The sequence below is a fragment of the Anomaloglossus baeobatrachus genome, chromosome 11 (assembly GCF_048569485.1).
Source record: "Anomaloglossus baeobatrachus isolate aAnoBae1 chromosome 11, aAnoBae1.hap1, whole genome shotgun sequence".
Classification (NCBI taxonomy): domain Eukaryota; kingdom Metazoa; phylum Chordata; class Amphibia; order Anura; family Aromobatidae; genus Anomaloglossus; species Anomaloglossus baeobatrachus.
This window is the reverse complement of record NC_134363.1, coordinates 7,476,912-7,491,561: the sequence shown is the minus strand read 5'-3', so window position 1 is coordinate 7,491,561 and position 14,650 is coordinate 7,476,912.

Here is a 14,650-nt window from a genome sequence, read left to right as displayed (position 1 = left end):
GATCCCCTATATACAGACTGCTCCCCATGATCCCCATATACAGACTGCTCCCCATGATCCCCATATACAGACTGCTCCCCATGATCCCCCATATACAGACTGCTCCCCATGATCCCCATATACAGACTGCTCCCCATGATCCCCATATACAGACTGCTCCCCATGATCCCCCATATACAGACTGCTCCCCATGATCCTCCATATACAGACTGCTCCCCATGATCCTCCATATACAGACTGCTCCCCATGATCCTCCATATACAGTCTGCTCCCCATGTCCCCCCATATACAGACTGCTCCCCATGATCCCCATATACAGACTGCTCCCCATGATCCCCCATATACAGACTGCTCCCCATGATCCCTATATACAGACTGCTCCCCATGATCCTCCATATACAGACTGCTCCCCATGATCCCCATATACAGACTGCTCCCCATGATCCTCCATATACAGACTGCTTCCCATGATCCTCCATATACAGACTGCTCCCCATGATACCCCATATACAGACTGCTCCCCATGTCCCCCCATATACAGACTGCTCCCCATGTCCCCCCATATACAGACTGCTCCCCATGATCCTCCATATACAGACTGCTCACCATGATCCCCATATACAGACTGCTCCCCATGATCGTCCATATACAGACTGCTCCCCATGATCCTCCATATACAGACTGCTCCCCATGATCCTCCATATACAGACTGCTCCCCATGTCCCCCCATATACAGACTGCTCCCCATGATCCCCATATACAGACTGTTCCCCATGATCCCCTATATACAGACTGCTCCCCATGATCCCCATATACAGACTCCTCCCCATGATCCTCCATATACAGACTGCTCCCCATGTCCCCCCATATACAGACTGCTCCCCATGGCCCCCCATATACAGACTGCTCCCCATGATCCTCCATATACAGACTGCTCCCCATGATCCCCATATACAGACTGCTCCCCATGATCCTCCATATACAGACTGCTCCCCATGATCCTCCATATACAGACTGCTCCCCATGATCCTCCATATACAGACTGCTCCCCATGATCCCCATATACAGACTGCTCCCCATGATCCCCATATACAGACTGCTCCCCATGATCCTCCATATACAGACTGCTTCCCATGATCCTCCATATACAGACTGCTCCCCATGTCCCCCCATATACAGACTGCTCCCCATGATCCCCATATACAGACTGATCCCCATGATCCTCCATATACAGACTGCTCCCCATGATCCCCATATACAGACTGATCCCCATGATCCTCCATATACAGACTGCTCCCCATGATCCCCATATACAGACTGCTCCCCATGATCCCCCATATACAGACTGCTCCCCATGTCCCCCATATACAGACTGCTCCCCATGATTCCCATATACAGACTGCTCCCCATGTCCCCCCATATACAGACTGCTCCCCATGATCCCCATATACAGACTGCTCCCCATGATCTCCATATACAGACTGCTCCCCATGATCCCCATATACAGACTGCTCCCCATGTCCCCCATATACAGACTGCTCCCCATGATCCCCATATACAGACTGCTCCCCATGATCCCCATATACAGACTGCTCCCCATGATCCCCATATACAGACTGCTCCCCATGATCCCCATATACAGACTGCTCCCCATGATCCTCCATATACAGACTGCTCCCCATGTCCCCCATATACAGACTGCTCCCCATGATCCCCATATACAGACTGCTCCCCATGATCCTCCATATACAGACTGCTCCCCATGTTCCCCCATATACAGACTGCTCCCCATGATCCCCCCATATACAGACTGCTCCCCATGATCCTCCATATACAGACTGCTCCCCATGATCCCCCATATACATGGTCCTCTGGGGACACAGACAGGAGGGGCCCTGGGCAGGAGCACTACATGGGTCCTTTTCAGTTCAATAACTCATCATAATGCCCAATCCCTCCTGCTGTGGAGGTGGATGTGGCCCCTGACCCCGGGCCCCTGCATTGCAGTTCTGACACTTGCATTTTACAGGCTTCTCTGGCAATGAAAGAGTTAAATGTGTTCAGAAAACAAATGCTGCTCTGGAGCTGTGCGGCAGTGATGGGCGGCAGCGGTGCCCGGTACACACGGGGTTAAGAGCGCGGGCAGAGGATGAGGCCGCACAGGTAGCTCCAGCCTCAGATTACAGCCGCCGGTCGGTGGGATAATCCCGGCAGGTTTCCATAGTAACGAGCTGATCGGTGCCAGCTGCCTCCGGAATACCTGAGCCGGGATCATGGAGGAGACATGAGAGAAGATGAGCGCTGAGCTCACAGCCGCCATTATCAGGGCCGGAGACCCCCAAAGATGGCCACGACCCCGAGCACCAGGAAGAGAGGGACCAGTGTCTATTACTGGAGGGCTAGGGAAGAGAAGGGGTTAATGCTGCACAACCGGTGCCAAGAGGGTCCCATCCTCCAGACACTGCACCGCCATAGCAGGGACTGTCCCAACATGACTGCTCCCCCCCATAGAGACTGCTCCCCCCATAGAGACTGCTCCCCCCATACTGACTGCTCCCCCCATACAGACTGCTCCCCCCCATACAGACTGCTCCCCCCCATACAGACTGCTCCCCCCATACTGACTGCTCCCCCCCATACTGACTGCTCCCCCCATACAGACTGCTCCCCCCCATACAGACTGCTCCCCCCCATACAGACTGCTCCCCCCCATACAGACTGCTCCCCCCATACAGACTGCTCCCCCCCATACAGACTGCTCCCCCCCATACTGACTGCTCCCCCCATACAGACTGCTCCCCCCCATACAGACTGCTCCCTCTCATACAGACTGCTCCACCCATACAGACTGCTCCCCCCCATAGAGACTGCTCCCCCCATACTGACTGCTCTCCCCCATACAGACTGCTCCCCCCATACAGACTGCTCCCCCCCATACAGACTGCTCCCTCTCATACAGACTGCTCCCCCCATACAGACTGCTCCCCCTCATACAGACTGCTCCCCCCCATACAGACTGCTCCCCCCATACAGACTGCTCCCCCCCATACTGACTGCTCCCCCCATACTGACTGCTCCCCCCATACTGACTGCTCCCCCCCATACAGACTGCTCCACCCATACAGACTGCTCCCCCCCATAGACACTGCTCCCCCCATAGAGACTGCTCCCCCCATACTGACTGCTCCCCCCCATACAGACTGCTCCCCCCCATACAGACTGCTCCCCCCCATAGAGACTGCTCCCCCCATACTGACTGCTCCCCCCATACAGACTGCTCCCCCCCATACAGACTGCTCCCCCCCATACAGACTGCTCCCCCCCATACAGACTGCTCCCCCCATACAGACTGCTCCCCCCCATACAGACTGCTCCCCCCCATACTGACTGCTCCCCCCATACAGACTGCTCCCCCCCATACAGACTGCTCCCCCCATACTGACTGCTCCCCCCCATACAGACTGCTCCCCCCCATACAGACTGCTCCCCCCCATACTGACTGCTCCCCCCATACAGACTGCTCCCCCCCATACAGACTGCTCCCCCCCATACAGACTGCTCCCTCTCATACAGACTGCTCCCCCCATACAGACTGCTCCCCCCCATACAGACTGCTCCCCCCCACACAGACTGCTCCCCCCCATACAGACTGTTCCCCCCCATACAGACTGCTCCCCCCATACTGACTGCTCCCCCCCATACTGACTGCTCCCCCATACAGACTGCTCCCCCCATACTGACTGCTCCCCCCCATACAGACTGCTCCCCCCCATACAGACTGCTCCCCCCCATACAGACTGCTCCCCCCATACAGACTGCTCCCCCCATACTGACTGCTCCCCCCCATACTGACTGCTCTCCCCCATACAGACTGCTCCCCCCATACAGACTGCTCCCCCCATACTGACTGCTCCCCCCCATACAGACTGCTCCCCCCATACAGACTGCTCCCCCCATACAGACTGCTCCCCCCATACAGACTGCTCCCCCCATACTGACTGCTCCCCCCCATACTGACTGCTCTCCCCCATACTGACTGCTCTCCCCCATACAGACTGCTCCCCCCATACAGACTGCTCCCCCCATACAGACTGCTCCCCCCCACACAGACTGCTCCCCCCATACAACTGAATAGGATAACTGAAGTGAGCACTAATATATATATATATATATGAGTGCAAGCCAAAAATACATACTATATATAAGAATAAGGCTGCACATCAAACTTAGATAATGGTATAATGCCTCAAGCATATGGAAAAATGTTGGAATATACAGTGAAAAATGCTACTTGCTAATTTGAACATGTGAATAATGAATTGCATACCTGCCATGAATATTAGGAAAAAGGAGATATTTAGCAATCGCATTGATCAATGTAACTGAGCCCCAAAACCTCGTCAAGGTACATCTCTATATTGGGGTCCCGAGCTCTGTGACCCTAACTGTGTGTCATCTCATTGCAATTGCTCCCCCCATACAGACTGCTCCCCCCATTCAGACTGCTCCCCCATACAGACTGCTCCCCCCCATACAAACTGCTCCCCCCATACAGACTGCTCCCCCATACAGACTGCTCCCCCCCATACAGACTGCTCCCCCCATACTGACTGCTCCCCCCCATACTGACTGCTCCCCCATACAGACTGCTCCCCCCATACTGACTGCTCCCCCCCATACAGACTGCTCCCCCCCATACAGACTGCTCCCCCCCATACAGACTGCTCCCCCCATACAGACTGCTCCCCCCATACTGACTGCTCCCCCCCATACTGACTGCTCTCCCCCATACAGACTGCTCCCCCCATACAGACTGCTCCCCCCATACTGACTGCTCCCCCCCATACAGACTGCTCCCCCCATACAGACTGCTCCCCCCATACAGACTGCTCCCCCCATACAGACTGCTCCCCCCATACTGACTGCTCCCCCCCATACTGACTGCTCTCCCCCATACTGACTGCTCTCCCCCATACAGACTGCTCCCCCCATACAGACTGCTCCCCCCATACAGACTGCTCCCCCCCACACAGACTGCTCCCCCCATACAACTGAATAGGATAACTGAAGTGAGCACTAATATATATATATATATATGAGTGCAAGCCAAAAATACATACTATATATAAGAATAAGGCTGCACATCAAACTTAGATAATGGTATAATGCCTCAAGCATATGGAAAAATGTTGGAATATACAGTGAAAAATGCTACTTGCTAATTTGAACATGTGAATAATGAATTGCATACCTGCCATGAATATTAGGAAAAAGGAGATATTTAGCAATCGCATTGATCAATGTAACTGAGCCCCAAAACCTCGTCAAGGTACATCTCTATATTGGGGTCCCGAGCTCTGTGACCCTAACTGTGTGTCATCTCATTGCAATTGCTCCCCCCATACAGACTGCTCCCCCCATTCAGACTGCTCCCCCATACAGACTGCTCCCCCCCATACAAACTGCTCCCCCCATACAGACTGCTCCCCCATACAGACTGCTCCCCCCCATACAGACTGCTCCCCCATACAGACTGCTCCCCCCACACAGACTGCTCCCCCATACAGACTGCTCCCCCCCCACACAGACTGCTCCCCCATACAGACTGCTCCCCCCCATACAGACTGCTCCCCCCCACACAGACTGCTCCCCCATACAGACTGCTCCCCCCCATACAGACTGCTCCCCCCATACAGACTGCTCCCCCCATACAGACTGCTCCCCCATACAGACTGCTCCCCCCCATACAGACTGATCCCCCATACAGACTGCTCCCCCCACACAGACTGCTCCCCCATACAGACTGCTCCCCCACACAGACTGCTCCCCCATACAGACTGCTCCCCCATACAGACTGCTCCCCCCATACAGACTGCTCCCCCATACAGACTACTCCCCTCATACAGACTGCTCCCCCCACACAGACTGCTCCCCCCCATACAGACTGCTCCCCCCATACAGACTGCTCCCCCATACAGACTGCTCCCCCCATACAGACTGCTCCCCCATACAGACTGCTCCCCCCCTTACAGACTGATCCCCCATACAGACTGCTCCCCCCACACAGACTGCTCCCCCATACAGACTGCTCCCCCCACACAGACTGCTCCCCCATACAGACTGCTCCCCCCATACAGACTGCTCCCCCCATACAGACTGCTCCCCCATACAGACTGCTCCCCCCCATACAGACTGCTCCCCCCATACAGACTGCTCCCCCCATACAGACTGCTCCCCCCATACAGACTGCTCCCCCATACAGACTGCTCCCCCCCATACAGACTGCTCCCCCCCATACAGACTGCTCCCCCATACAGACTGCTCCCCCCATACAGACTGCTCCCCCCATACAGACTGCTCCCCCATACAGACTGCTCCCCCCCATACAGACTGCTCCCCCCCATACAGACTGCTCCCCCCATACAGACTGCTCCCCCCATACAGACTGCTCCCCCCCATACAGACTGCTCCCCCCATACAGACTGCTCCCCCCATACAGACTGCTCCCCCATACAGACTGCTCCCCCCATACAGACTGCTCCCCCATACAGACTGCTCCCCCCCTTACAGACTGATCCCCCATACAGACTGCTCCCCCCACACAGTCTGCTCCCCCATACAGACTGCTCCCCCCACACAGACTGCTCCCCCATACAGACTGCTCCCCCCCCATACAGACTGCTCCCCCATATAGACTGCTCCCCCATACAGACTGCTCCCCCCATACAGACTGCTCCCCCCACACAGTCTGCTCCCCCATACAGACTGCTCCCCCCATACAGACTGCTCCCCCCATACAGACTGCTCCCCCCCATACAGACTGCTCCCCCATATAGACTGCTCCCCCCATACAGACTGCTCCCCCATACAGACTGCTCCCCCCCTTACAGACTGATCCCCCATACAGACTGCTCCCCCCACACAGACTGCTCCCCCATACAGACTGCTCCCCCCACACAGACTGCTCCCCCCACACAGACTGCTCCCCCATACAGACTGCTCCCCCCATACAGACTGCTCCCCCCATACAGACTGTTCCCCCCATACAGACTGCTCCCCCATACAGACTGCTCCCCCCACACAGACTGCTCCCCCCATACAGACTGCTCCCCCCATACAGACTGCTCCCCCCCATGCAGACTGCTCCCCCCATACAGACTGCTCCCCCCATACAGACTGCTCCCCCCATACAGACTGCTCCCCCCCATACAGACTGCTCCCCCCATACAGACTGCTCCCCCATACAGACTGCTCCCCCATACAGACTGCTCCCCCCACACAGACTGCTCCCCCCATACAGACTGCTCCCCCCATACAGACTGCTCCCCCCATACAGACTGCTCCCCACCAAAAGTTTGGACACACCTTCTCATTCAAAGAGTTTTCTTTATTTTCATGACTCTGAAAATTGTAGATTCACATTGTAGGCATCAAAGCTATGAATTATCACATGTGGAATGTAATACTTAACAAAAAAGTGTGAAACAACTGAAAATCTGTCTTCTATTCTAGGTTCTTCACAGTCGCCTCCTTTTGCTTTGATTACTGCTTTGCACACTCTTGGCATTCTCTTGATGAGCTTCAGGAGGTGATCACCGGAAATGGTCTTCACTTCACAGGTGCGCCCTGTCAGGTTTAATAAGTGGGATTTCTTGCCTTATAAATGGGGTTGGGACCATCAGTTGTGTTGTGCAGACGTCTGGTGGATACAGCGGATAGTCCTACTGAATACACTGTTAGAATTTGTATTATGGAGAGAAAAAAGCAGCCAAGTAAAGAAAAACGAGTCGCCATTATTGCTATAAGAAATGAAGGTCAGTCAGTCCGAAAAATTGGGTAAACTTTGAAAGTGTCCCCAAGTGCAGTGGCAAAAACCATCAAACGCTACAAATTAACTGGCTCACATGAGGCCAGCTCCAGGAAAGGAAGAAAGACCAAGAGTCACCTCTGCTGCGGAGGATAAGTTTATCCGAGTCACCAGCCTCAGAAATCGCAGGTTAACAGCAGCTCAGATTAGAGACCAGGTCAATGCCACACAGATTTCTAGCAGCAGATATATCTCTAGAAGAATTGTTAAAAGGAGACTTTGTGCAGCAGCCTTCATGGTAAAATAGCTGCTAGGAAACCCCTGCTAAGGACAGGCAACAAGCAGAAGAGACTTGTTTGGGCTAAAGAACACAAGGAATGGACATTAGCCCAGTGGAAATCTGTGCTTTGCTCTGATGAGTCCAAATTTGAGATCTTTGGATCCAAGCACCGTGTCTTTGTAGAAAAGGTGAATGGATGGACTCTACATGGCTGGTTCCCACCGTGAAGCATGGTGGAGGAGGGGTGATGGTGGGGGGGGGCTTTGCTGGTGACACTGTTGGGGATTTATTCAAAATTGAAGGCATACAGAACCAGCATGGCTACCACAGCATCTTGCAGCGGCGTGCTATTCCATCCGGTTTGCGTTTAGTTGGACCATCATTTATTTTTCAACAGGACAATGACCCCAAACACACCTCCAGGCTGTGTAAGGGCTATGTGACTAAGAAGGAGAGTGATGGGATGCTACACCAGATGACCTGGTCTCCACAGCCACCAGACCTGAACCCAATCGAGAGGGTTTGGGGTGAGCTGGACCGCAGAGTGAAGGCAAAAGGGCCAACAAGTGCTAAGCATCTCTGGAACTCCTTCAAGACTGTTGGAAGACCATTTCCGGTGACTACCTCTTGAAGCTCATCAGGAGAATGCCAAGAGTGTGCAAAGCAGTAATCAAAGCAAAAGGTGGCTACTTTGAAGAACCTAGAATATAAGACAGATTTTCAGTTGTTTCACACTTTTTTGTTAAGTATTTCATTCCACATGTGATAATTCACAGTTTTGATGCCTTCAATGTGAATCTACAATTTTCAGAGTCATGAAAATAAAGAAAACTCTTTGAATGAGAAGGTGTGTCCAAACTTTTGGACTGTACAATTGGTTTAACCTGTGCAGCTGCAGGGGCCTAAGAGATCAGGGGCCACATCCACCTCCGGAGCAGGAGGAACTGTGCATTATGCTGAGTTATTGGACTGCAGAGGACCCTCTCCTGTGTGTATCCATCCCTGGTCGGGGGTGGGGGGGGTAATGGCGGATCGCCATGATAAATAAAGCTCGGGGTTACTTGCACCAGATTTCTGCAGTGAAGAGATCGGTGCAGAGAGGAAGGGACAGACGCTCCGGATATTCTCCTTCCTCGGCTGCTCCTGGGCGGTCGCCAGAGTCGTTTCTTGGACCGGCATCATGTAAATAACCTGCAGGAGACGGATCGATGGCTCAATATCGCGGCTGGGAACCTCGCACGAGTCTAAATGCCACCGACGTGACGCAGAAACCCTTCACCCGATGAGCGCAGGCGTCAATCACCGGACACACAGGAGATGGCGAGATACCGGGAGCCGCGCTGACCATAAATATATACGATGTCACATTACTGAGTGCTGTACATTGTAGAATATTATTATTATTATTATTATTACTATTTTTATTATTATTATTTATTATTATGTTATTATTTATTATTATTTATTATTATCATTATTATTATTACAATTACTACTATTTATTATTATTATTATTATTTATAATTATTATTATTATGGAATTATTATTATTATTTTATTTATTATTAACATTATCATTATTATTATCATTATTATCATTATTATTACAATTACTACTATTTATTATTATTATTTATTATTAATTGTTATTATTTATTATTATCAGTATCATTATTATTATTATTATTATTATTATTATTACAATTACTACTATTTATTATTATTATGTATTATTTTATTATTTATTATTATTATTATTATTAATTGTTATTATTTTTTATTATTATTAATATCTATAATGATCAGATAGGAGATGTTGATTCAGAGGGAAAGATGATTAAAAACACAATGCTGTAATACCTCCTCTCACCACCAGGTGGCAGTGTATATAACACCCCAGTCAGTAATTTGTGAGCCCCAATGGGGACAGTGTTGCCATTGTATGTAAAGCACTATGGAATTAATAGCACTATATAAATGAATAAATATTATTATTATTATTATTATTATTATATATTACATAGGGCAGGAATTGCACATACCCTGATATATGCCACACCATGCAATACCAGCACTGGACACCAGATGGCAGTGCACATGCCCTTTGCTAATTTGTCCACTGGGGGAACAGATTGTCTGAAGCCCCCACCCCAAAAAGATGAGGCTGAGAGCCCACCAACGAACTGCAAAGACCAGCTGCACGTCCTCTGATATTGCATTGGGACCTGGCATGGACTCTGTAGGGGCTCCGGTGACTGGGGGCCACTATAAAGTCAGGGTCTCGCCCCCCCCCCCCAATCCTGCATGCTCAGATTAGATATCCACGCTGAGCATAACTCTGGGGGTTGTAGTTCTACAACAGCCGATATATCGGGGGCCATGATGCTGGTGGAGCCCCCCTCTATTCCTCCGTCCTGGCCATGAGTAATCATCAGCACGGAAAGACGCAGCGGAATCGCGGTCATCTGACCAGCCTGTTGCTATGGAAACTACCTGCAGTATCCAAGTATCTTACGTATCCGAAGCCTTCAGAAAAAAAAAGGAGATGAAGAGACTACGACAACTCTCCCTGCCGGAGACGAGCTGCAGCGCGGGGGGATTCTCTGGGGGAAGCAGCAAAATGAGAGCAATCGCCATATAATGGGGTGTTTCTGGGGGGCCCAAAAACTCAGGGGTCCGCTACTTCCTCCAGAGCAGGTGGAATTGTGCATTATGATAAGATATTGGACCGCAGAGGCCGCATATACGGCTCACAGGGGCCTCTCCTGTCTGTACAGACCTGATACTGCGCACAGCTGGGCGGTTGTTACAATGTATCCTGTCTGCACAATGTCAGCTGCCTGGAATCCACAGTGATATATTGTAACCTGTAGAAGAGAGGGAACTGTGCAGCTGCTGCAGAGGTAATATACTTACAGGGGCCTCTCCTGTCTGTACAGACCTGATACTGCGCACAGCTGGGCAGCTGTTACAATGTATCCAGTCTATACAATGTCAGCTGCCTGGAATCCACAGTGATATATTGTAACTTGTAGAAGAGAGAGAACTGTGCAGATGTGGAGGTAATATACTTACAGGGGCCTCTCCTGTCTGTACCGGCCTGGTACTGCGTACAGCTGGGCAACTGTTACAATGTATCCAGTCTGTACGATGTCAGCTGCCTGGAATGCACAGTGATATATGGTAACCTGTAGAAGAGAGGGAACTGTGCAGCTGCTGCAGAGGTAATCCACTCACAGGGGCCTCTCCTGTCTGTAGACACCTGATACTGCGCACAGCTGGGCAGCTGTTACAGTGTATCCAGTCTGCACAATGTCACCAGCCTAGAATCCACAGTGATACATTGCAACCTGAAGAAGAGAGGGAACTGTGCAGCTGCTGCAGAGGTAATCCACTCACAGGGGCCTCTCCTGTCTGTACAGACCTGATACTGCGCACAGCTGGGCGGTTGTTACAATGTATCCTGTCTGCACAATGTCAGCTGCCTGGAATCCACAGTGATATATTGTAACCTGTAGAAGAGAGGGAACTGTGCAGCTGCTGCGGAGGTAATCCACTCACAGGGGCTCTCCTGTCTGTACTGGCCTGATACTGTTCACAGCTGGGCAGCTGTTACAATGTATCCAGTTTGCACAATGTCACCAGCCTAGAATCCACAGTGATACATTGTAACCTGAAGAAGAGAGGGAACTGTGCAGCTGCTGCGGAGGTAATCCACTCACAGGGGCCTCTCCTGTCTGTACAGACCTGATACTGCACACAGCTGGGCAGCTGTTACAATGTATCCAGTCTGCACAATGTCAGCAGCCTGGAATCCACAGTGATACATTGTAACCTGTAGAAGAGAGGGAACTGTGCAGCTGCTGCAGAGGTAATCCACTCACAGGGGCCTCTCCTGTCTGTACATACCTGATACTGCGCACAGCTGGGCAGCTGTTACAATGTATCCAGTCTGCACAATGTCAGCAGCCTAGAATCCACAGTGATACATTTAAACCTGAAGAAGAGAGAGAACTCTGAAGCTGCGGAGATAATCCACTCACAGGGGCCTCTCCTGTCTGTACAGACCTGATACTGCGCACAGCTGGGCGGCTGTTACAATGTATCCAGTCTGCACAATGTCAGCAGCCTGCAATCTACAGTGATACATTGTAACCTGAAGAAGAGGGAACTGTGCAGCTGCTGCGGAGGTAATCCACTCACAGGGGCCTCTTCTGTACAGACCTGATACTGCGCACAGCTGGGCAGCTGTTACAATGTATCCAGTCTATACAATATTAGCAACCTTGAATCCACAATGATACATTCTAACCTGAAGAAGAGCGGGAACTGTGCAGCTGCTGCGGAGGTAATCCACTCACAGGGGCCTCTCCTGTCTGTACAGACCTGATACTGCGCACAGCTGGGCAGCTGTTACAATGTATCCAGTCTATATAATATTAGCAACCTTGAATCCACAATGATACATTGTAACCTGAAGAAGAGCGGGAACTGTGCAGCTGCTGTGGAGGTAATCCACTCACAGGGGCCTCTCCTGTCTCTACAGACCTAATACTGCGCACAGCTGGGCGGCTGTTACAAAGTATCCAGTCTGCATAATAGCAGCCTGGAATCCACAGTGATACATTGTAACCTGAAGAAGAGAGGGAACTGTGCAGCTGCTGTGGAGGTAATCCACTCACAGGGGCTTTTCCTGTCTGTACACACCTGATACTGCGCACAGCTGGGTGGTTGTTACAATGTATCCAGTCTGCACAATGTCAGCGCCTGGAATCCACAGTGATACATTGTAACCTGTAGAAGAGAGGGAACTGTGCAGCTGCTGCAGAGGTAATCCACTCACAGAGGATTATAACAACGCCTCAGCTGTGAGCAGAATTCGGTCTGGACATATATATCCCATATATATCCACAGTCACTGATTATATGGGGCGCGCTCTCGTTTTGGATTTTCAGAACAATAAAATCACGTAAACCGTCATCAGATTTATTAACATGCGACGTCTGATAATCCAGAATATTTATTAATCTGGGATTATACTGTGCGCACGTGGACATTTCTGCCCTGCAGCGGTATGATGGCGGCTCTTGCAGTGCAGGTCACTTCCCCTTTAATTAGTCCGCTATTCATTAGTGCGGTCACGGCTGAGCTTTGTCTGCTCGGGATAATCCGCCTTTCTGTGTGTAATGGGCGCGCGGCGGCCTGGGGGAGCGCGGAGCAGATGTGAGGCCTCATAATTACAGAGATGAGGCGGCTGCGATGTTCTGCGGGGCACGTACGTCACCGGGCCGGAGCCGTGTTTACACCCTCGGCGCAGAGCACAGGGGACTCCTCAGCATCGGTTACCAGTGTGACGGGGGAAGTCTGCGCTGATAAATGAGCGCAGCTCCGGCCGCGGAAACACTCACATCTGCAGTTATTTTAATCTGCGCTGAGCAGATGAATATAAATAGGAGAAGCCGGGAGCAGAAATGCTCTGCGGGGAGTCGTCGCTGCAGATCATCATCACTGCCATTGTGCACACTCCTCCAGGACTAACACCCAGGGTGACTGTGCCCGCCGGGGCATCATTGCTCCACAGTATACACAGAGGTAGCATTCCTGCAATAACACCCGTGGGTTAGGGTAGTTCAGGGGTTAATAATATGTTGGAAAAGTTAGGACAGGTCAAGGGTTAATACTTGATTTCTCTGGTGGTCTAGAGACCCAATAGAAACATACTGAAAGTTAAAGGGTTAACCATAATAACTATGGAGGTCTATTGTGATGAAGGGGTTAACTGGACTATATTAAAGTTAATATTCCTGGCAGTTTAATATTTTACTTTGCAGCCACCACTAAGGGGAGCTCCCTGTATATAGAGATACATGATAATATCCTGTCTGCAGCCACCACTAGAGGGAGCTCCCTGTATACAGAGATACATGATAAGATCCTGTCTGCAGCCACCACTAGGGGGAGCTCCCTGTATACAGAGATACATGATAAGATCCTGTCTGCAGCCACCACTAGGGGGAGCTCCCTGTATACAGAGATACATGATAAGATCCTGTCTGCAGCCACCACTAGAGGGAGCTCCCTGTATACAGAGATACATGATAAGATCCTGTCTGCAGCCACCACTAGGGGGAGCTCCCTGTATACAGAGATACATGATAAGATCCTGTCTGCAGCCACCACTAGAGGGAGCTCCCTGTATACAGAGATACATGATAAGATTCTGTCTGCAGCCACCACTAGGGGGAGCTCCCTGTATACAGAGATACATAATAATATCCTGTCTGCAGTCACCACTAGAGGGAGCTCCCTGTATACAGAGATACATGATAAGATCCTGTCTGCAGCCACCACTAGAGGGAGCTCCCTGTATACAGAGATACATGATAAGATCCTGTCTGCAGCCACCACTAGGGGGAGCTCCCTGTATACAGAGATACATGATAAGATCCTGTCTGCAGCCACCACTAGGGGGAGCTCCCTGTATACAGAGATACATGATAAGATCCTGTCTGCAGCCACCACTAGAGGGAGCTCCCTGTATACAGAGATACATGATAAGATT